Consider the following 27,340-nt stretch of genomic DNA (forward strand, 5'->3'; position numbering starts at 1 on the left):
GTTAACTAATTTAATTGAACAAATCTCAGTACCATTTACGCTTCAGGTATTTTTGATGATTACTGGGAATAACATTATTGTATAAACTTCGAATTAAAGGGTTTAATTAAAGAGAAATAGCCAAAATGATAGAATTACTTATAAAAATATTTATTACTTTTTGAATAGTTTTTAAATGAAAACGTAGAAGGCGTAATTATATATTTACATATTATTACTAAAAATGTATTATTTTTTTTAGGCTAATCATTTTCTAAGCTTATAATTTGTGTTAGTTGTACAGGTATTTAAATAGTTTATTAACTATTGTATTTTGGTTTACACCTGTAATTTCACTGTATATATTTTTATATGGCTTAAAATTTAAATTATTATTATTACACAATAATTAGAAACATATTTTTTTTAGCGTTTTAATATTTTTTTCTATTACAAGTTTTTACCTGTGTAAGTTGGCTATCTAGTTTGAATTTCTCAAATTACAGCAGAATACTTCCTAAAAATTGCGCTCTCCGAACATCGATGTTTAAATAAATAATATATGGTATCTAGTAAGGCGAGGAATTAGTCGCGAACAATTGATCGCAAATGAATTGGTCACCAGTGAATTTAAGGTCAAACGCGAATTTGTAGTTTTGTAGTCAATTTATTACCCTAGGTATATATTCGAGTTTTATGTTAATTATTCTAAAATATTAAAATCATTTATTTTTAAATAACTGATAGTTCATCCAATTTACAAAATTATGATATTAATATTAAAATGTTTATTTGTCATATAAAAATTTAAAATTTAACTAAATAAAAATTTAACTTTAGATTGTTAATTGTTAATAATTAGTAATTACATATAAAATATGATAGTAATGGAGGAATTCATTAAATTTAAAAAATATAGTTTACATTTGAAGTTGAAGTTGAAAACTATGGGCTATTCTCTTTAAAAAGCTTATCGAAGTTATTACCACACCAGTTCAATTATCTCGTGTATATATAAAAATATGGCATCTATATTATTACCTATATAATATTATGTCTGTTAGCCACATTTTAAATTAGATTAACTTAACTGTTCGTTATTTAAAAATAAATAAGAATATTTGAATATTCTTAAATAATATACATATAAATAGGAAATTCGTGTAATAATTATGTAATTAGTATAATAAAATAATACAAATAAACCTAAATGTTCGTTTTACGATAAATTATCCTGGTGACCAATTGTATTGCGATTAATTCTCTCGCGATCAATTCACCGGCGATCAATTGTTTGCAACCAATTCACTGTGATCCATAATAAGCAGTGAAATTTATCATCAATTTATGTAAACCATAATGTTACTTTAATTTAAACATAGGTATATATTTTAAAATTTGAAAAAGTTTATAACTTTTCATTAATATTCAACATTATACATCAATATATTGTAATCACAATAATCTAAGTATATAAAATATATTGTATATATAAACATATAAACAATTTCAAAAAATTTGATTGAAAATAAAAAAAAGTGTACATATTTATATGTGCATCCTATATACCCAGATCCCGGAAGTTCGTGTACTAAAAACCATCAGGTTGTGGCGTCGTGCCCATAAAAATAAAAAAATTGCAACAAAATTGTTTTTAAATTTAAATTAACCTTCATTTATTCCTATTATTATATGGTCGTGACTATTATTGTTTGAAAACAAATCGTCTAAAATACATTTTACTGCGTATAAAGAAGTTCAATTCAGTATATATTATGTAGTATTTGCCTAGAGGCATTTTTTTTTAAACTGAAAATTGTTTTGTCTCTAAGGAAATAATGATTGTAGAAAGATTATTATTCAACGATAAGCTCGATAAAAATAAAGACAAAACTAACTATATTACAATAAGTATATTGATAATACTTAGAGTTTTTTCAACGGCCAATTGAGTTTTAGACCACAGAGATATTGTAGATACGTAAGTAATAATATAAATAATAATAATAATAATAATAGTTACAGTTTACGCAATATTATATCGGCTCATCTCAACTACAATTTAAACAAAAAAAATGTAGTTATGCCACGCGTCATTTTCCAATTTCAAAAAAATGATCTTTGTACACGAGCTCCAGGATTATGTATCGTATAATATAAATATCGTCGTAACAACAGTAGTCGGGTTGAGGTCCGCCAAAAATTTGGAGCAATGGCGTATTATAATATATCATATTATACGTACATATATACTGTTGCACCGACTTCAGGCATCGATTTATTCATTTTATTATTACGGGTTGGATAAAACTCGATTCGCCCGCGGACCTATAATATTATGTTTCACACACACACACACATATATATATATATATATATATATATATATATATATATATATATATATAATATATGTATATATAGCTGCTTGTCGTTTGAAAATCCAACGCCGCGGAATTTCGTAAAGAGAATAGAATATATTATTATTACACATACGCGTTATTTTATACAACGTGCTATTTCGAGGGTCGAAAAAGGTCGTTCTAGATTTGAGTAATCGTTTTTATGCGGAACGATATTATTTTTAAATATACAAGTCTGCGAAATACTGCCATATAAAATATATATAATATTTTTATAGGTATACATTATAATGTATTATAATATTATACATGAGGACACTAATTAGCTGCAGGTGCGTATACGCATAGTATCCTCTGCAGGAGTCTAACTATTACCTATACGTACACATTATTATACAAAGTAGATATATGCATACTGCGTGTCTTTCGTTTTCTTATAAAGTTAACATGGAAATCATGAGCGTAGAAATATTACACTTAAATGCTAAGTTTGAAACCTTCACAACTGCAGGGGCTCCATCGCTATGCTTATAGTTCTCGTGTTACACGTTAAGTTAGTATAATTTTATCGTTGGCCACATAATATGTACATATGCTGTTTAATCAAACAGACTGACAAGAGTTTTATACTCATAAAATTACAGTAAATCATTCCAATAATATGTAACTAGTAGTCTAACGTTTTATATACCGGTAAATGTGATCTACTGATTACCTTTTTATTATATAACCAACTTAAAATATAAATGTATTTACTAAAATGTTATCTGTTCATTTTATATTCCAAAGTTTTCTTAAAATCTGATTTTATTTATCAAAAGTCATTATCGCCACTATTTTTCTAGTCGTCAGTTAATATTGGATAGGCAACATTAACGTTTATGTTATAATATTGGTGTTGACTAACACTTAAAAATAGTTGCTATTTATTGGGTATGAGCTCCAGTATTTAGATCCATGAAGTTTTCAGTATAAATCCCTGGTCTTTCAGAGAAATATACATGTGTATTATATTTATATAATCATCTCTGATCACTGTGAATCGCTATACCAAATGCTATCTTATTTTCTAAAATAAAGTATTTCATTGATTTTTTTTTTATAATAGAAAATCGATGTTCAGTTATGTTGTCATGATCACATAACAAATTAAATACTCTTTGACCCTGTATTACATTTTCATAATTCCTTCGGTTATTTTCTACAGTGATTTCATTTTCATAGTTTAAAGTATTTTATATGACACCAGTGAACACTTAATTGTAACTGGATGATATTTTAAGAATAAAATACGTATAATATAAATATAAAATCCAATTGTATCGATGTCATTATAGTATTTGTACAGCATAAATATCTGTTATCGGTAAATAACGCATTCTACCTACAAAACTATATTGTAGACGACCATTATTTGTCGATAGATCACACATTATTCCATCATCCCTCAATTTATTACATTATTTAATGAGCTTAACTTTTACTTAAAAATCAATAATATTTAGGTAAATAGTATTGGTTATTTTGTTGTATATGATTATGCCTTTATGAGAATTTACCATGAGATAAAATAATATAAGCAATTCAATTTAATTATGGCGTTCCAAGTACAGGAATAATTTTTTGAAACCATATTTAAAGATACAAATTAATATAATATCTATATACATATTTTTTAATCTTAAGAATAATTTTTGTTCAGTTGTGCACGCCCTACGTGTATTATAATAAAATATAAGAATAAAGTGGCATTATATTATTATTCAACGGGTATATTTCAAACTAACCCGTACACTGGAAAAAATATAATAATAATAACAATAAAAACCGATGAAAGACAAACAACACTTCGAAACGATAACATTCGACAAACGGCGCTGCCTGCGTCGCTACGATAAACTTTAATACGCATTTTAAACGATGTGTCCCTTCACGTTGCGTCTATTAAAATATAATCGCTCAGTTTATGTATTATATTATAATAAAGCGAGTTTCGATTATATTTTTTCTATAACACGCAGTGGAAATAAGTGGAAAAAGTATAATCTCACTCTGCACCGTCGGAATGCGCGTTTATTTTCGTAGAAAAAAAAATGTTATTGCGTATAAAATATATACGAATTTTTCCTCCGTATTTAATACGTACGAAAGAAAGAAATGATAAGGTCGTGTTCTCAACATCTGGAAATGACATTTTTACAATGTATGGGTGGTGTTTGTAACTTAAAAATAGTTCTCCCTGAGATTTAACAATGTTTGTATATTATATGAAAAAAATTACGACTCGAGGACATAATAAAACGCAAAAGAAAGATGTTTGACGGACGGTAGTGGATTGTAGAAAAAATAAAAACCACGTCATTAACGAAAAAACTACGGATAATATAATGGTTTTGTTACTTTAATGTTACAGTTATTATATTATATGAACTGGGCGGAGGAAAACGTTTTATTATTATTATTTTTATCTCTTCGTATACATACAGACATTTCATTCGAGCAAGATTATATACATGTTATTTTATACAATATAGGTAGTGATAAATTGATAACCACTCTAAAAAAGTTTCGAATCTCTCAACAACCAAAATGCTTATAATACAACAACCACAATTATACTGCAAAGATGCAGTGGTTATATGTATATAATGGTCATATCACTCATATGATATTATTCCGTCGTTGTCATTCATTGAGGTCGTCACTTACAATTATCAAATCAGTTTTATAATGTTCTTGGTAAAAATTATTATTATACAATTAGTAATTTATTTTAATATAAATTCTCGGATTATGCATCGTTACGGCACTCCAAGTAATTCACCGAGTTTATAAGAATATCCTTTTTAATAATACAATTTATAGCATTATTGTATCCAATTTGAGACTGTCTAGAACTCTAATATTGAAACCTTGAATTAGTTTGATTTTGTTTCTATAGTGCCATTAGTGTCAATCGTGGATTCCAAACATTTCACCAAATTGTTTTCATAATTATTTTTGGAGTAGTATGTAATATTATAATCGATACTATTTAAGTGGTTAGAACTAGACCAAGATTAAGACAAACTATTGTTTGAATACATTTTAAGCATCCCCTCTTCCTCAATGTTTGCATTTATGAACTATGAGTACACAGGTTATAGTATAATAATTTAATTATTTTGAAATTATAGTTGAACAATTAATTAGTTAATTGCTAGTATGTGTATTCCATTCCACATGGTAACCTAGATTTTTTTATGTGACTATATAAACTGTGTCAGTTATTGTTAACATTGAACAACTTTAAACATAATAGACATCTGGTTTGCGATTGTCTGTAGACATAATTTTATATTATCTATCTAATATATAATACAATTTTATAACGGTAACGCGTCTACTCTAGCGTTTATGACTAGTTTTCGTGCACAGTGTTTTAAATTCATTATGCTGTATTGATGTTGTATGTACTTTTAAATTTCACATATTGTTCGAAATTAAACGCATAATAAGTATATTGATTATATTAATATACCTACTCTCATTTTAAATCGTTTGAACGATAGAAATTCTTTGTCTGGATTTTATACTGCTTTGTATAGTGTCTATTAGTTTCATTTTGTCTTATTCGCTGCAGCAAGTGAGATTAACCCACTTCAAAGTATATTAGTCACTCTACACTATAATATAAAGGTATTTATAGTCGGACTTCATAACTGAAATTGATTAAATAGACATTCATATAGAACACACAAAGATATTTAGAAACAGAGAATCTGAATGTTAAATAAATGAGTAAAAAATAAAGTTAATATTGACATAAAAAATATATATTACAATTATAAAATTTTTGGTCACGTTTTCCCCTATTCAGTTTGAGTAATTTTTTGTTGGAACACTGTCCATAAAACTTTTACCGATGACTCATGTGTATACAATCGCATAGTTTTTATCAGCAGCATATAAATACATGCGTAAGTGCCATCACATACCAGGTGGGAAACAATGTTTTTTTTCAATAAAACATCCCACGCCTGCACTTAAACGTAACCATACCTTTATCTGAGATTTGATACCAATACAATTTTTTATTACACAGTATATTTTCCATGCACAGGCGTTCAATTATAAACAGCTTAAGTCTTAAGTGACTTGCTAAATTAGAAAACACTGGAAATGTCTCGTGATCTGTTACGTTTTTTATTACCACCATTGTTGCGAGCATGTAAAAATATATCAGCATAAATATTGGAATCATTTTTGGAATATTACCAATATCATGCCTACTGCTTATTATTTTATAGTCGCCAATAAAGACAATGGCTTCAATAACTACTTTTAAAATCAATTTTTATTGTTATCAGAACGATAAGTTTTTTGAGTGACAAATTCTATATATTCCATATTTTATTCATATTTTTTTTATTAATTGTGTTTCAAATACTTAAGTATCATACATCATTACTTAAGTAATAAATGATGCCGAGGACTTTAAAATGTGTTGCTAGAATCGTATAGAAAGTATAAACTGGATAAAGAAAAACTAACAGAGAGATACTTGGAATTATTAAGAAAAAACGAGCATACGGTTAGAAAATTATGTTGGAAAATAGTTGGAAGATGTCCCGAGACACCCAGAAAAGCTGCATAATATAATTATCGAAGTGAAGAGAACTGCAGGGTTTTCTCGTAACTCTTACGTAGACCAAATTAAAAATAACGCAAAAGCCAAAACTTTTAAGGAACTAAAATAAAAGGCAAGGAATCGACTAAAATTGAGAATTGAAGTAGTTAACTAACTTGTGGGTTGAAAAAAAATTAAGTTTAGTTGATCAGAGTAGTGGACCATCATTTGGCGGGGTACCTTTGTTTGAAATTCGATTTTTACACTATAATAAATAACGGTGCACTAAGTTAATCTTAACAAGAACAAATCATTGGCGGATATCACTTTGATCTTATCGATATAATTTATTTCGTACATTTTGTTTTATAGGTCTATATAATATCATACATTGCAACAGCATAGTTTAGTCATTATGTTTTACATAAACGATCCCAATAAACAGTGGATATACCTACTATTAATCAGTGGTCACATTTAGCGAAACTCGCTGGTATTTAATATAATACCGTCTACGAGTCTTACTTGCAAATTCGTGCTTGGTTCATTTAATGTACAACAGCTAAAGTATACTCACGTCGCGCTTACAACAATCTACGTGTGTGAATATGCGTTGGCATGTCACAGCGAGTACGCTGTGTGTGCAGCTAACAACGAGCACAAAGTCGTAAAATGAAATATAAAAACTAAACTAAAAAATATACATATATATATACATATTCACTAATAAAGGTTTAAACCCCGACCCGACTGACTGCACTCCGACACCGATGGCGAAATGTATATACGCGTGCGAGGTACTTTTTAGTTTTAATTTATATATCAAAATGCACGCGCGTATGTGTGTGTGTGTGTGTGTGTGTGTGTGTGTGTGTGTGTGTGTGTGTGTGTGGTGTAGAATTGTTTTTGTGTCGGACACAAAATACTGACTTGTGCAGTACCGTCGCGCGATATGAGTTTATTATTTAAATTTTTGTCGAGTTTGTCGCAACATAAAAAAAAACCCCATCCACTATTAAAACTGAAATACAGTCTAATTACGACCGGCATCTCTCCGTTCCATTTGTTTATTATTTATTATTAATTAATGTGGTGGTAACTTTGCATAAAATATATTTCACGTTATGATCAATTACACAGTTTTTTTATTTGACATATATATATCTAATATATTGAATCGTTGGCAATTTATTTATGTATTGTTTTCATAACGACTCGTGCAAATTATATGTGCATATTAATAATATGTTTAATAAACGATTATAAGCCAAATTGTCGTTCAATATTCCATTTGTCGGTTGGATACTGGTTCTCTATACTATAATTTCGTAATGTTAAGCGTGTTCTATTCGCAAGGGCTCCAGTGTAAACATTTTAAGGATTTTGTTTCACTCAATGGCTTTTGTATGAGCTGTGCAGCTCAAAATCTAAAATATTTAATTGTTGTTTAAGCATTTTGATAACCTCGTCATTTAAATAATGTCATTGTAAAACAAAGCGCTGTACTATAATATGAAATCGTAAGCTATACGCTATATTTACCAATACAAAAACACAAAATATTATTTAATATTTTCTTCGTAATACGTTTAATTTGAGTTTAAATACGGAAATATTATTTAAATGGGAAACAATCAAAATTATAGGTTTTCACTGTGATTAAAATGGTTACCGAATCGATCATTTGTTAACAATACCTAGATAATATTTTATACACGTGAAATCGATATTCTTTTGGAACTTTTAGTCAACTTTTAATAAATAATTTTCAAAACGTCCGATCGTATGTAATTTATACAATTTGGTTTGATTTGCTGTAGTATATTATAATTAGTAAATCCTTATGAAAATCTGTATCTATGTGTAAAAACCACAGAATATGTGCAACAAATGCATTTATTATACTATAAATAGTAAAAAATTACCTAAAACATCACAAACTACAAATTACATCTTAAAAATATCTGAAAAAATGTATTAATTAAGTTAATTTAATATGTTTAAACTAATAAAATTATTAAAATATATAAACATTCAACAATAAGTAAAAATCAAAAACACCTAGCTTAAAATATTTTAAATTTTTTAATTTTACATGATGTGTTAAGTATGGAGTGTATAAACGCAAAATTCCACATTCTAACTGGAAATTATTTATTAAAAATGTAAAAAAAAAATGTTCAAAATGAACAGCATAAGGCAAAAAAGATGTATATTTTGAATTCATTGATGTTTGGATTATATTAAATTCAAAAGGCTATAAAATAATCACTCGATGATCAAAAAAAAAAAAAAAAAAAAGGTTGTAATATCTTAGAAAATTCCAATACTTATTACAAGACAAACAAAAAATATGAAAAAAAAAATAAAACACGGATTTCGAATTGATTTCTATAGTGAAATCCATTTTGGCAAGGGCTACAAAAGTAACAGAATGTAAAAAAAAAAGGTAAATTAAATCATATATACATTATTTTATTCTTTCTATTGGAGTTTTTCAATAAAATATGGTTTACTAGCTAATATAAGACAAACTTTTCGATTTATTTTTTGTTTTTGTTTTTTTTTAACCAAAGGTTAGTGCAATACATACGAATACGATAACCATACTCTTCATTATCTACGAATTTATTGTCTTATTACCACTACGGCTTTACATAAATTTTACATATTATTATCAATATTCTGATATGGTTATCGTTGACTCCAGATAAAAATTTCGTTTTAACTACTGGTATTTTACATTTGAATTTGGTTTTAGTAAATTGTACAGTAACAGAAAGTTGAATGAATATTTAAGCGTCCATAAGTCACAAACAAATTACTTTAATTAAATACAGTATACGTTAATACTATTTTATTCAATATGTTTATAAAATGGCAAATTTAATTTTTATAAAAAAAAAAAAAATTAAAATTATATTAAATTAATGAAAAAAAAAATTGAAAAAAATTGATTAAAATACAATTTATTTAATTTGTCAGAACTTCGTGATACACCCTGTAAATTCGTATACGTAGATACCAAATTAGATTGCCTTATCGATATATACACACACTGTATTAATTTAGTTGGCCCAGTATAATATTACTATCATCCGTGGCATTGTCATCGTCGACGTATATCTGGCACCATAGAACCATTGATCGTTTTTTTTTTTTCTAATCGATTATTCCGTAATTTACTATAATAAATTCTATAATGTGTATAGGTACAGTGTATAGTATATATACATACGTATTATTATAATTAAACCGGTGACGGTCAATTTAATTATATTCATTAAGCTACCGATACACTTCCAGCTATATATAGTAGGTACCCTTTAGCTTTCGGCTTTTACGCGCTAATAGCATGCGGCTATATTTCCTTTCCGACCGTAAACCAATCAATAATCTGATTAGATAGTCACGGTTCAAAACGGAATGTAAAAAATAACCTTTGGAAAATATGATAATTAAAAAAAAAACATTTTGCTTTATCCTTCGTTTAAAATAGGTATACTATGTACTTTATGATATAGTTAACATTTTTCAGTTTAATACGTTTGTATGTCAAATATAACATATTGTGTGAGGAGCATGTAGTGTTTGGTTACAGTCAGTAAATAGAGCTGTATTCAAGCACCATCCGGTGCGTTGCTTTTAAACGGGTGACCACCCGAGCTCTCAGAGACAAAGTCAAGTTACAAATACGATAACACGTGTTCAAAAATACTATTACTTATACTTAGTGTATTAAAAAAATAAAAAAATCACACAGCTAATTTTCGGTGTCCGAAGCTTAATTAATTAAAAAATTAATATATGTGAAAAAGTAATGATTCCAGTATTATAAAATATAAAAACAATTTATAGAGCAGATTGTTGCAATTACTTTTAGTTTTTTTTATTAATATATAGTGCATAATAAACAAGACGTCTATTATTTCCCAATTCGTTATAACTTCAATTGCACACTATATATAGGTATATTTATTTTGATATTGAATATTTAACTATGAAAAATTTACAAATTTGTATAGTTCTTAAGCCGAATCATATTTTAATGTACTGTTGTATTTAATGTGTAACTAATTTAATATAATATTTATTATATAAAAAACCTCGGGCAGACTTTTAATAAAAAAGTATATCAAATTAAAATTCTTAAAATGTTTTATAAAATTTCTATTGATTTGACTACATTTAATATAGTTCTATATATATATATACAAATTACTTATACGAGTATATAAGTTTATAATATTATTTTGATGTTTATTTTTTTTATTTCTATATAAAGTTTCAAAATTAATCTATAATTTTTTTAGTATTTTTCATTTTTCATTTTGAAATATTCTTTTGATACAATCTTTTTAATATATTATCGATATTGTTTCTTATTTCTCTACGATTTGATATTTTCTTATTTGTTTTATTAAAAATTCAATAAAAGTAATAAAATATACGTTTTGAATCTACAGTATCTTTTAACTTTTTTCTTTTTTGTTAGACGTACAAAGAATTATACTCATATTGCTAAAAAATATTGTATATTTTCCAGTCACAAATTTATAAAGGTTCTTTGGAAAATTGTTGGACGTGTTTGACACTATAATAAAAAAAAAATATCGGAATGTACCTATAACATACTCATATTATTAACTCCAAATTTGTCTAGATTTTATGATTAAAACTCTTATAAATCTGAAATTATAAATTATAATGCTGTTGATTTATTATCAAAAATATTGCGGGGCTATGAAAAATTAATTAAATATTAAAAACTCGTGAGGTTTGCTATTTGCATCCGTAATTGTAATTAATATAAACAATATTATTGTATATTTTCATAGTATGTGCAACGTGCAAACTGTGCATAATATATTACATTATATAATGCAATATTGGGAAACAAATTACTGTTCAAATACCCTGATTAAATTATCGGTACTCTTGAATCTGTGGAAGCCAAACTCTCCACTAACACTCGTAGTCATTTGATTATGTCGACGTAATTACGGTAATATGATTTTCAAAAAGCATAAGAGAAAATAATAATAATATGTCGATTGAATTGCCACCAAGCACGCGGTCTATATAATATATATGATATACATTATAGAAATGGATTAATTGCCGGCAACTAATTGCCAAGTAATTGACCTCGATTTTATACGGTTCGTTACGCGCACGCAATTTAAAAACCAATACCTTATTCGATAACGACGCACACTAATAATATTATCTCGATCGTGACAAATAGGGCGTGGATTGAACGCAAAATGCGTTTTCGTCTGCTAGTATAATTGTTTTCTAATCATGAAATGTATATGATTCATGTCTTTCAATAAAATTTAATTTATAATATGGAACTTTTGTTTATTTCACTTAGGTATTTTCGGAATATTTAAGATATTTTGAAATATATTTCATGTGCTTTACAGGTTAAATATTTTAGTACATAATACATAATACGACTATATTGATTTTTTTTTGATGTCTAAATGATACTAAAGTATTGTTTATATTTTCCATTTCCACGATATTTTAAATTAATGTAATTACTTAACTGTGAGAATATAAAAAAAACAAGACTTGAATTGAAATGTTAATAGATGTTTTTCAAATATTTTGTTTTTATCATTCGTTTATATTATCTTCAGCAAGTTATAGTTGTTTATGTCGTCATAAAATCTGTAGTCTATTACAATATACAATACCATACTGTAGCGTAACTATGTATAATAGGAAGGTTTGATTTCTATAACAATAGTGGACATTATGGCCATATAGGGTATTTAAAAGATGATAAATTGGAGGGGGTTAGATTTTATTTTTTTTTACGACATTTTAGGGGAAAAAACCCTACATTATTATCTTAATTTTTCATATTTATAGAAAAAAATGATATCTTAATATTATACATTAATTCATTTATTTTAACACATTGTGTTAACATACAAATTGTTTATGATAAAACATACTATTATACTCTACCTAAATATATAGTATATTACATAATATACATAAGATAACAAGACAATAACAGGTAGGCAGTGGCGTATTTACGGTGGGGGGGTCCCCGGGTTCAACCACCCCACCAGAACAAAAAAAACATGGATCTATGCACCAACGCGTCGTAGAAGTTTTTAATTAAAATACCTAACTAGTATGTGTGTACAGAGTTGTTGATAAACAAATTATAAAAATATTGTCCACAATCCAAAAAAACCATAATAGTAGAGCTCCGGTGACCGATGTCGACACTTAGTCGACCGGGCAGAAATTCGTTACGGCAATACAGTAACGGCACGACAACATTTTTTCAGTTATAAATTAATATTGTTTGTATTAATTTTATTTCTTTATTCCTAGTTTTAAATTTAAAGTAAGATGATACAAATTATCTTTATCATAATATGATTTAAAAAATTTTAACCCCCCCCCCCCCAAGCGATTATTGAAAATACGCCACTGCAGGTAGGTATACCTGATTACCGATCTAACCATGTTTAGATAGCCAATAGGATAATAGAAAATATTGTAGAATAAGTAATTGGCGAATTGGTAATAAAAGAAAAATGTATTTCATAGTTTAATAATTATTTTAGTATACAATTTAGAAAAAATTAACTGTTTTAAATATGCGTACAATCTATGTATTGACGATTTATATAACTATAGATTTCCAGTTTGGCTTAAAGCCAAGAAAACTTTTTTTTTAAGACATGATAAATACATTGAAACGTCTATTTTGCATATATTGGTTAGATATTTTTTTTAGTCAACCAAAACTTAATAATTTTCGAGATAATGATTGTTTACTGTTAAATATCAATTCGATTAAATATTATTAAATTTAATAAAATTAGAAACGAGGTAATACCATCAACAATAAGACGTCATATTATTATAAATATATAAATATAAATGTTTTGGTTTTAGAAAAAAGTTTTGTTTTCATTAAAAATATTTTATATTAATAAAAATGTTTTGCATCTTCAAAAATTTTACGAGTCAATGACAGAAGCCTACCTGATGATACTTTGTATATAACTTTACAAATAAGATGTTTAAAAATTATATAATGGTACATGAAATAAAACGTAGAGTGACCGTAAACATGATAATATAATATTATAGTGTTTCTGTATATTATAGTTTTAACTGTATCAGTTTTTAGACCCTATACATATATTTTAATCTTATGATTGATAAAGGATTTTTGTATCAATATAAAATATAAAATGTTTAAAAACAATATTAACGAATATGTACACAGATAAAAAAAAATACAAATAACATATAATTGACTTTGGCATATAAACATATTTTAAAGTCTATTTTATTACAAATAAGTTTAACTCTTCATAATAATAATAAGCTATGATCTCAGGTATTCAGACATAAAGAAAGAAAAGAGATAACTGTAGATTTGTTATAACTCCATTCATAATCCAAAAAAAAAAAAACATGATGTTATATTATAATCAATCGATTTTCATAGTTTAATATCATAATTTTATCGAAAAACGTTGTACGCACCTTAATATTAATGAATAAAATGAATAATATAAAACCTATTAATATTTTTGGGATACCTGTTAAACCTATGTGATTATAACATATTTTTGTCTGCTTCAAAATATACCTATAACTAGTACATACATACGTATTATAACCAAAATCACAAATTTGAAATTAAATAGCTACTTTAATGCGATATGTATTTGTTTAGATTTTTCCGTCTCCATGCCGTAGTTACACCCGTTAAAATATAAACACTTTTAACTTTTTGTGTGTGATTTTGAGTGATTACGTATACAATCATCATGGCTAATTTAAAACCAAAAAATATAAAATAAAATGGAAGCAGAAAAAACTTGGAAGGAAAAGTATTTATGAATAAAAAAAGGGCAAGTAAGAGAAACTGAAGTTAAGTCAAGTGAAGACTGTATAGAAGTATGGGACATTGAAGTTTTTACCTCCGTTTGGAGCTACCCTTCCTCTTACGCTTTATAATACCCATCCACCCTTAATCCGATGACTTTCCTTTCTCAATTAGGCTGAACGACACACCGCAGTCACGGCGGTAGTTCGGAAATGCACTTTGGCCCAAAGGCGCACAGTATGGCGCACGATATCTCGTCTCGACATCATCGTTGAGTGTGTATTATTCTCTTGATGATTTAACTTAGCCATCGCCCCATAAATCCCGTCATTATTTTTTTCTTTTTTTTCTTAACAAATAAATTATTTTCGTATCCACAACTCCACATACACACAAACGATGCAAAAATATTATAAACTCCCGGTCGCGCGTCTATATATGGCTTATTTATTTCAGTGGTTTCAAAAGCAGTCGTGCCTGTAGTGTGCGCGCGTGTTTATTCGCTTTATGTCTCGTATCGCTATCGGTGCCAAAATCGACGTGGAAAAAGGAACGATGGAGGTCACAGGAGAGGGTGCCAGATTCTTTTCACTTTTCATTTAATCGAATCGTAACCGTCGTTTTCGTCGTAAATATCGTCGTTTTACTCTGTAAATATAATATAAATTCCAACGCCGACAAACGTTTCGGAAACGCGATCAAAAACGAAAAACGCTGTTTTTTTCATTCCCGCTTCTTTTACTCAGATTTATCATGGACGGCATCTGACTTTTGTCGCCCCACTTGGTATATTATATGTGCCGCAGTGTATTTATATAGCGCTATTCGAATCTACTCTCGTTGGGACGACCGGAAAAGACGAAAAACGCGTAGCGTAACGTCTACGCAGTTCAAGCCACTTTCTTCTTAGTATTTCAATGCCCATTTCCGGTTAGCACCGTCCGTTCGATTAAAACGTATTTTATGTAGGCATGCAAAAATTATACCAAACTCCACTAAACCACCATAATACGTAACGAAATTTAGCCTATTAACTTAGTACAGAACTAAATTTTAGTTTGGAAATCAGTATACGTTCAGACTTTATTTTTACTTTTTAATTGGGTATTTTTTAGTACTATATTTAAATTATCCAGAATTGACAGAACTAACAAAAAAAAAAAAAAACCATTAATTTGATAATTTATATACACAAGCATAGTATATACGTATTATACGTGTACCTATCTTGTAGCTTAGATGTACTCCAATAATGTTACACAATGATACAACTACTATAGTATTATTATATTAAGGCTTTATTGCCATTAATGGCATACATAAATGATAAATTATTTAAATAATATAAGTAATGATAATTTGTTATTAATGTTAAATATCTACGAGGAATAAGCATTATGTGAATTTTACACGAGTCACGACCCTAGTATTATTATAATACAATTAAAAAGAGAAAATAATTATATATGTAAATAAACATACAAATTAAAATTACAATGACTAATTATTTTATACACCTTTATTAACCTTATACATTTTTCTATTTCAAAAAAAGCTATTATAGAGTTTTGGTATATAATACAATGTCTATTAAATTACACAATTTGATAAATAGTAGCTATTATAATGTATTACACATTGTCCAAAATTATACACAACTATCTATAAATATAATGCTTAGGTATGCGTATAATAATACTAGAATTATTAATCGTGCTGCTGGTGGTATACAATAATGTAATATATTATTATTATTATTATGTTTAATGATAATAAATTGACAAAATGTAAGTACTGAAATAATAATTATAAAATACAGTTTTATATGAGAGTATCTGATGTATCTGCAGGCAATTAATCTCATTTTCCTGATCCCTGCTGATATGCATATTCTATTACTCCCTCGATTACTTGATTTTAAGATAAAATCGTTAAAATACCGTTTAAAGTTTTCCTATAGACACTTTAAGATTTATTTTGTTTCAGGTTTTAATTAGTGTTCCGAGTTTATTCTGAAAATGTGAACGGAATTGAAATTATAATTTAAAATTCTATTTAAAATTAGTGTTTTAAAATTTAAATGTTCCAAGTAGGTGCTTGTATGGGGTGTATGGTTATTATACTGTACACGGTATTACAGTAATACTATTGTGTAAAGAAAATAAATTTAAAAAACACTAAACTACGTCGTTTGCATACAAACGAAGACTTAAGTAGACCCCACGCCGTTGTTGTTTCTCTGAACAATTTTCAGTAGGTACATATAATATATACGCTCAAATTACGTTTTTTTTTTAACTATAAACTCACTGTTACTCATTTATTATGTTTTAATAACCAAAACTAAAACGGTTATTTAATCGGTGAGATTTATATTTCAAGATAGTAACTAATGGCAAATACGTTTTTAATAACGTGGTAATTTAAACACTGTGCGTCCGATATAATGTTCACAAATATTAAAAAAAAAAAAAAAAAATATAAAAAAACTTTTCTAATTGCATTTTACATAGTTAATTAGTTTGTTGTTTTTTCGTTTCGTCACGCGAACGTTAATTACGAAATTAATTTATATGTACGCTCCATATACATTGCGTTATAAAGTTTGTACGGATTATGTTGTATATACATTATATTGTATACATATATATATATATTGTGTTTATAATATGTTCACTGCAGTGGCACCGCTAAAATTTGGAATGTGTGGTGGACACATAAGCGCGCTGGAATTATGGTTCGCTTGTAAACGCACATATGCGCACACGTGCACCAACGTACACACACACGCACACACACACACACACGTTGTGGGTTGTTTTCGGGATTACCGGGATTGGCGTATACCCATATGGTTAATTAACGGCAAAACCAACTTCTTTTGCGTATTATATTATATTGTAACGAACAAAACGTTCGATTCAGTTGTTACGTCATTGTGATGTTTTATATTGATATTATGCGTTTTGCGACTTTCAGAAGAAACGACACAATGATATTTTGTCAAATAATCCACAATATCTACTCAAACCTATGAATAATATTATTTATCGACATATCTATGTTTTATATCCAGAAAATTTGTTTCAGCATTTTCGTAACCACGCGCACTACCTCTTAAAATAATAAATATAATATTTAATACCGACGGCACGTTGTGTAGGCAATATAGATACACTAGTGATAGTGCTATGATGAGTGTTGTACAACACTACATCACTTCAATAATATCCACAATAGTCAACAAACAGTTATTAAAATGAGAAATAATATAAAATCCACTTAAATTCTGAGTGCCTCGGTGAATGTGTTTTTTTTACCATGAAAATGTGACTATCTCAATTTTATCGATAATGATTTTTAATAGAAAATTAGATCCAGTTCCTACTTTGAAAGTTAAACGTTGGTACTAAAAATTAAAGCAAGTTTTGATTAAAATTCTACCGTACAGTAGGTTTTGAATGTATTTAGAATTGCATTTCTAATACAAGTAATTCACAGTAATACATGTGTTAAATTTGAATTCACTATCATCGCATACGAAAAACGATTTTGAGTAAAGATTTATATATACTATTAATTATGTATTTATATTGTCATTATAGTAATATATTTTACAATTTAAGTAATACGCTAGGTTAGATTAATTGCTGCCAAAAATATTGTAATTATTATATTATTAATATTTAATTTATATAATAAATATTATATCATAATATTGTCATTAACTTTTGAATAAATACCGACTTACGTTTAACGTTTAACAATATGAATTATAGGTTCGTTTTATAAATAGCCAACAGCTTAATCTAAACATTTTAATAACAATTACGTATGTGTACGAAATAAATCTATAGGTAAAAGGTATATATAGCAGTTATAAGTCAGTTTTAAGTGCTCAGAATTGTTAGAATTTCGTCAGAATTTCCATATACATATCTAAATTGAATTTTGAATAGGTAAGTAATTTTGAGTTTTATTGAATTGAAATATATAATTTTGTACCAACAATAAATTATTTATTTCTAGGGCTGTGAATTTGTAGGAAAGTGCATTTTTTATATAACTTATAGACACACTTTGCGTATATTATGTATTATTATCGCAGTTATATCGTGGGATGACATGTAATTTAAATAACTGGCGCAAGTCATTCATACGCTTAATAATACGCATTATTATTTCGGTTATTAATATAATGTTTATTGAATCGCAATTATTTGGTTTTGTTTTTGCCAAAATTACACAATTAATTATCTTATTTATATTAACTACAATTTAACAATAGTATCCTATAACTGTTTGTTAAAATTATATTATCTTAATGTCATGGAGTGGTTCCTCTCTTTATATCTTCACTCTGATTTCTCGTTGAAGTGGCATGTCGTAATTAATATTTTATACAATGATATTACGTGGGTTCACGATGACACTTACCCCACCAACGGTGATAAGTACGTAAACATTTAACCCTCGGTACTGTATAATATAATAACGTAAAACAAAAGTGGAGAGATAAAATAAAACAAAAAAAACGTTATACTAAAATACCGACGTCGTCTTCTACATTACGCCTCTGCGTTGCAGACAGCTCCTCGCTTTTTGATTATTCTCTGTATTCTATGGCTATTTCAGCTCTGTTCGAGGTCTGCGTAATTTAGTATAAAATATTATATCTGCGAAGATGATGTTTAAACGATTAAAAGTTAATCTCTACTGAGAGATATAAATAATTATAATAATAATACGACTGTGACGCATAAATCTAAATGTTTAAATTTGACATCTCTCGTATATAAAATATATTATATAATTTTATTACATGTGAATAAACCTACTATCAACTTCCATGGTTGAATCAGTATTTCAACTGGATGAATGGGTGCGTTTTGTTTATCAGAATATAAAATATTATTGTGTATGCTATATAACATTTTGTTGTACATATTATGTACATATATATTATATTTAATAATATTATATAACCATAACAAAACTAGTACTGATGGCATGTCTTGGGTTATCTAATTGTAATTAATTTGAAACACGGAGCCAGTGGAATATAGCTTTATCGTTTTGTTATCAATTCGTTTGTTTCTGGTCCTCTGGAGTATAGATAATATATTAACATAATATAGATAATATTATATTTAATAACGTGTATGTAGGAAACATTCTGTAATCTCGTAACTATGTTGCATATTTTATAATAACGATAACGTAATGAAACAAAAAATAGCAATAATTATATGTACAAGGTTAGTTTACTTTCGCGTTCTTTGACTTTGAAAAAAAAAAAAAAGTAATAATAATATAATTCGTATTTATATATCAACAAATAGATGGAAAAAGTATTTTGCAAAAGAAAAAAATCTTATTTATACACACACATTCTCTCCATCATTCTCTTAATATATATATATATAAATATTATCGGGAAAAACTATAAATCAAGATACGTCGTTTAAACGACCGTTGTCGACAAATGCCCTCCGAGCGCACTTGCGTTATATCGCGCAAACCATAAAAGCGACCGCCGCCGCACCCAACCAATGGCTTTTGAGTGCGATTTGTACCGGTTTTATAGTTTTATTTTATTTTTTTTCGCGTAAAAATACATATACAGCGGAGATCTTCATACCCCTTCACCACAACTGATATCCCTTGAAGCTCTATACACGCCACAACTATACACCAATACACATTCAAGCGTATATAGATATACAACTTTGGTGATGACATAGGGAGAATTAGATTTGAACCCTATATATGGTTGGTATTTCGGAGTCAGGTGGCCGAAATCGCCATAAACTAAACGATACGAGTGTCTCGCTCATTTTCGCGCTTGGATTTCCCTCTTTATATTTTTTTATTACTATTTTTATCGCAACCCATCCCTCCTCTGTAAATGGTCAATATTGCCTTCGTATATTATATACAGCGTGTATCAAAATTCTTCATCCGATTTCAAAAATGTATATATAACTGTACCTAGTTCACTAATCATTACGTTTCCAAATTTATCAGCTAGATAACTTAAAATGAACTTGGTTATCTTATCCTTCCATAAGTATATGATTCGTTTACCTATGGCTTACGATTGCCTAGACAATATATACATTTGTAATCGCATAAAAACGTTTTAAACACTCTGTATAGTGCGTCCCAAAAGTCCAGTATCGCTATAACTAATTCTGAGACAAATCAATATATTTAAATGTGGTTTCTTCAATAAATATTTTAGCAAATTTATGAATTAGTATGAGTCTCGTAGAACAACTTGACCTACACTAATAATGTCAATGTTATAGTTAATTTTAATATTGTTTTAATATTAATATATTATCTATTATTAAATCTTAAAAATATCAAAAACTGAAAAGCACAAATATGTGTTTTTTTTTAAATTTATGCTGTAGATTTTTTCATATATTACAGTTAAAGCTTTTGGGATCTATAACATAATATACACATTATATATACGTCATATGCTAAATAAATTCTCTCGCCAATTAGACCAATCAACGATTTGATTCATGTTTAGTTATAGTGTTATTCGTGTATAAATATAGTGGGAGTTACATAAATAGTTTTGTTTTAATGAAAATCCTTAGGGTATAATAATACCCTAACGTGTATTAGAAATATCGACTACAAAAGTAGCAAAAACACTGGAAGTCTGAAACCAAGCAAAATTCTACGATTGTGAGTCGGGAAATATTATTTTTATTTATTATTTCGAAATTGTGTATAATATAAAATACATTCTTTGACCATCGTTATTACGATTTTTAACATATTTTTTTCATAGAATTTTATGAAACAAAAAAAAATTCCGTGAATTTTAATAATGTTAGTTTCAACGAATTCATTCATTATTATTAAATAATAATTATTTATATTTTAACCTTTATTCTATGCTAATTAAGTACACGTAGTTCTTATTATATTTGGCATAATATAATGACGTTATCATTGTAGTTGGGACTTGAAAATGTTTAAATATTGAGTTTATAAAATTTAAAAAGTTTATTAATTATAAGATTATAAATTATATTTATATACCTATATATTATAATTCACAAAGGAAAAAGATCATTATATTTTATAATGATGATCATATCTAAACTACAACAGTTTTCAAATAAACAAGAAATTTTACACGAGTAATTGGATTACTCCAGCAAATTAATTAGGTTACGCTATAAATTCGTTTTGTAAAAATACGAAAGTTGGTTAGAACCTTATACCTACAATTAGATGTTATCTTTTAAATAAAATAATAATTATATACGTATATATCTTAACGTACTTTAAATTCAACCAAGTGTATGCTAAAAATATTGTATAATATACCAATATCATTCTCAAACGTATTCTTTTTCGACGACCTTTGTATACTTTTTTGAACCAAATAATACACCGGACAAGTTTACTATAGTGATTATACACAATGATAAATTACGTTCATATTATAACTACAATAAGCACATAGTTAACTATTGTCTGTTATATACTTGCGTGGAATATATTTTATTATCATTGTTGTCTGTGTTAGTGTTAAAATATGTTGTGTTAGAAAATCTATACAATCCATATAAATATATTGTTACAATGCTCAAAAAAGAAAAACCAAATATACATATTATATTATATTATATTTGATTTAAACATGACATATTGCTTAGGTATTTTAACATATTATCTCAAATTTATACAATGTGTTATTTGCTTCCGTATATTTAAAAATCAATTATTTATTTATAAAAATGTATTATATTATTTTATTTAATATAATTAATATATTAATGAGCTCACGTTTTATTAATTTTATTTATTAATTTTTCCAATAACATTTATTATTTAACATAGATAAAATATAACACACACATTGATCTAAGCCATTAAATATATCCCCTCTGCCTAGAAATTAATAGCATCGTTTAACAAAATTAGCATTACTACAACACTGTCCAATAATAATAACTCAACGTGACTATTGATAATGTGATATATAGGAAATAAAACAAAACTGCACATGATTGAAAATCCTTATAATATGTATTATAATTTATAATATTATATTATAGTACAATCTTTCAGCGATCTGTGTATGCCAGGCCCGCATATACCCATCGAAGTAATATATACCTATTAAATACATGGTATTAATGTATATTATCCGTTTTATAATAGCTTTTGCAGCTTTCTCTGAGGTTAATGGATAGTATCATTGTATTCCGATCACACGATTTTTTTTCAGCAGACAAATGACGAACTGTTTGAAAACGAGGATTTTAAAGTTGTTAGATTATTGAATGCGGGAAGCACAGTCTACGGCCGCGTGTATTTCACCCGAGTAATATATTTGTGTATAATAAATACAATATAAAGTATATTATAATATACATACAAGACTAGTCACTAATAATTAAGGTTACTCTCAGTTTTTCCTCAAATTATTTATTTATTAAAATTTAGATTTTTTAATTATACTTATTTTAAAATACTTGGATTGTTTTATAATTTATATCATACTTGTAAATTTCAAAATTTCAAAATTTAGATAAGTACGTAAAAAACAGGGAAAATGCGAGTTTTAGAGTATGCACGCCTAGTGAATATAGCTGTCTATATCATATTATAATTTATTATTTTGTTATGCAGAATATTGTGTGAGTAGTCTATCTCTCAATATTTTTTTAGATATATATTTATTATATTATATAGATAGATAATATTATGTACGATAAATATTGATCTTCTCGATTTTTTTATATACTGACCAGGCCATATACCGCAGCCAATTAATATTAATCCGTCTACGGTTTTGTTCAGAGACCACTGACCTACATATATCCCAAATGCTTTGTGGCAGAAATTGAGTCTTTGTTTAGATACAGTTAATGCTTACACTGTATAATATATATATATATATATATATTATTATATAGCTAGGGTATGACTTCGTATGACTTTGTATTATTCCATTAATACTTAAACGCAATACAACTTCAAGAATAAAAAGCAACCGCATAACGATCTTTTCTGCATAGCACTAAACAAAACGATTAATTTGAGATAAATGCAACGCTATAGTTTAAATTTTAAACAATTATAGCTGTATATACGATGTATGGGCAATAAATACCTCCTATATATTTTTTTTTGAAATCTACTTGTTTTTAGAATGGTATTATATGTCTATAGGTTCAGACGAATTCATTTAGACCACCATAAAGCAAATACGGTAATAGTATGTTCAATAATTTTGAACCAAATAATATTATTTGACGTTGTTTTCATTTTAAACGAACACAATAATTTTTATATTATGAATTATGAGTGAATAGTACATCATATTGTCATATTTACAAAATTTATATGGACATTGATACTACTTGTGAGTGGTGATCCTAGTTCATATGTCATATATTGTAATTAGTATCTATAATTTATTGAATACATTTAAGTTGCTTATTGATTATTGATAAATCATGGTACTTCAGAGCACACTTGTACAACAGCTATACCTAAACATATTTGATGTTTTGGAGAATACGTTTGGATCGTCAGCACACTCAATTATATAGCACAAACGATAACATGAAATTCACTAATAACTAAGTTAAATTACACCATAACGCTCATTCATGCGTTGTGTTAATTATAAACGACGTTGCGTAGTTATCTTACCAAGAATTTCGTCTGATTTTCCAATCCTATTCATATTCTAATAATATTTAAATATGTATAATGAATTCTAGTTTCTAAATATCGTCCATAAATGCATAAACGATATATATATTATTTCTACAATGAAATGTTTAATGATAGGTTTAGGTGAAATTGTACATCTTACATGGTTGTATCGCACTTTTCGCAGCGTGGCGCAAATTATCGAGAAATATTCGAATTTTATGCAATGTATGTATCAGCCGAAAATAGTCAAAACTCGTTTCACCACCGCAGTACAATACTTTAATAGAATATACGCACTCACGAACGGTAACGTAAAAATATTGTTGAAATATTGAAGTCTGTGGCAAAACTTGTGACGTTCTGACCGTTCTGTACAACATAGTATAACTATACGCATTTACAAACGTAGGAAATGAAAAAAAACAAACGCTATGAAGAATTTTATATCGGGTATATTATACTCAAATAAAATAGTCACTTCGATCGTTTCATAACATTTACTGACAGAAAATGTCTTGGATACCCGCTGGCCAAGACTATCGTAAATAATAAATGATCTGTTTTTGGACTTGTTAAGTTAGGTAAGGCTGGTTGTGGTAAGCTTTGCTGAAGTCACGGTCCATATTGTTGCAATTTATTTTGGTTAAATTTGTCTTTTCATGTCCTATTCACAATGATTTTCGGTTCAACTGTTTTCTGGTCACCATCTTTGTACAAATTAAGAATAATATAATAGTTTTATTTTACTTAGGTTTTATATATTTTATTCAAAACCTTAATCTTAAATTAACCGAAAAACCTTAAAATCATTATAAATCCAACACTAAAAAATAAATTTGAATATTAATTTTTCAAATTTCAATAACCAAAACCTGAAAAATTATAATAGTTAGCCCAAAATCCGAATATTTTTTATTTTTTTTTATCATGTGATTATATTTTATCAGGTATATATCCACTACTGTTATTGTTAGTTTGAATTTTTAATTGGTTATTTAATAATAAGTATTAATAGGAATAACTATTGCAAATAAACTAAAGTAAGTAATTGATATTTCTCGTCGACGACGAATTTTAAAACATAATATATGGTTCAATTCATCCATTCCTTAAGTTGCATTTTATAAAATTATAAATGGTATATTAATAAAATATACGCTACACCATCTAAAAAAATTAATACCTTATTATAGTTATCAAATTATTTTTTCTTGAACTGCTTAATACCCGTATATTTACCGATATAATAACGGTTATGATCACCCAAACGTTTGTTTAAATTTGTATTCCTAGGTTTGAACACTCAAATAAATCAGTACTAAAAACCCGAAACCCAAATAAATGATTTGTATGCAAAGCCCTGAATTTTCACAGGTTGCTTGTTAGAATAGCGACAATTTATATACCTAAACGACACTTATTTTGAATTTATTAAATGTATGTATCATATGTGTACAATGTACATATTGTGTAGGTTTGGAAAATTCAACCAAGACCTTCGTTAAAATATCAGAGGGGCTTTTTATAAGATATAAATATGTATTAAGTATTATTCTGCATTAAAATCCCTTAATATTATTCATTCATAACCATTTTCATAACCACATACCTTTATTACCTACTAGTTCTATAGCATTATTACAATTTTGTAGCTGACAACAGTAATGATGGATTTGGGATAGAAATTTGGAGGGATGAACGTAATAAAAGCGACCCAAGTATAGGACGTTCTAGCCTTTAGTCCTTTAGTTAACTGTGTACGTGTAGTATAAAGTACCACATAATGAAATGGCTACAATATTCTAGTTGTAAATGAATTGTTCAGGCCAAAACTATAACGCAACAATTGCAAACACAATTTTCGTGGTCAAAATATTAATTGCAATCATCAGAAACACGATGTTAAGTTAGGGACACAACTATTTCTCTTAACCACTCTTTCATAACTTAGGAAGAGCTTCAAAAAAAAAAAAAAAAATTGATAGGTGGAGTAAAAATATTTGTGTTTTGTAAAATAGCAATCGTTTAAATTTTTCACCGTACATTTCACTAATATTTAATAAAGAAAAGAGATATTTATACAAACACAATAATGGCTTTCGTTAAACTGAGTTAAAGTATTTTTTTACTGGTGTATTTAAAGCACCGGCACAATCTGAATGTTGATAAATAATCATCAATAGAAAATCGATGGTGACACGGCAAAAGGGGTCTAAAAGACAGGTGACTTATTCTATTGGATGGAAAAATACATATTATATCCATTGTGCATGCGCAAAAACAGCTGTGACCATTATTATAGGTAATGACAATTTTTATTTTGAGTTTGTGGTCTAAGCAACACTTATATATTTTGTCTTCTCTAATAAAGGGTTTAAATGACAAAAATAGAGAATAAACGACATAAGCACAATTTTTAGAGGACACGGGACGTTAATACGCGATGTACTAGTACCCCGATTTTTTCGTACTACTATATAGTATTTCTAAATATATTATGATAGGAATGATAATATTGTAGTTCCACCAACATTGAATAGCATAAACGCCAAAATGATTGAAAAAACTTGCTCAAATTGCCGTATACACGTAAATTATAATCGAACAATGTGAATACACATTAAGGACACATACTAAAAATAAAATAAAAAGTATTCTATGAAATTTCGATTTGTAAACAATAATGCCAATATTGATATCAAACACAAATTGCCCGAAATCCACAATCGTTATGTTAAAAATAGTTATTGGAATTTGTTCTTCGTAATTAGTATATTAATTTATATCCATCAATATCATATCACCTTTTTA

General features: G+C 27.4%; 1 protein-coding gene across 3 annotated transcripts in view; it reads left to right on the top strand.

The window, feature by feature from the left end:
- Nucleotides 1–27,340, top strand: part of LOC132929856 (protein O-mannosyl-transferase TMTC2-like) — a 285,751-nt gene that overhangs the window by 151,513 nt on the left and 106,898 nt on the right. The window lies entirely within an intron of this gene.

This window comes from Rhopalosiphum padi, chromosome 4 (genome assembly GCF_020882245.1).
Source record: "Rhopalosiphum padi isolate XX-2018 chromosome 4, ASM2088224v1, whole genome shotgun sequence".
In the NCBI taxonomy this organism is placed as follows: Eukaryota; Metazoa; Arthropoda; class Insecta; order Hemiptera; family Aphididae; genus Rhopalosiphum; species Rhopalosiphum padi.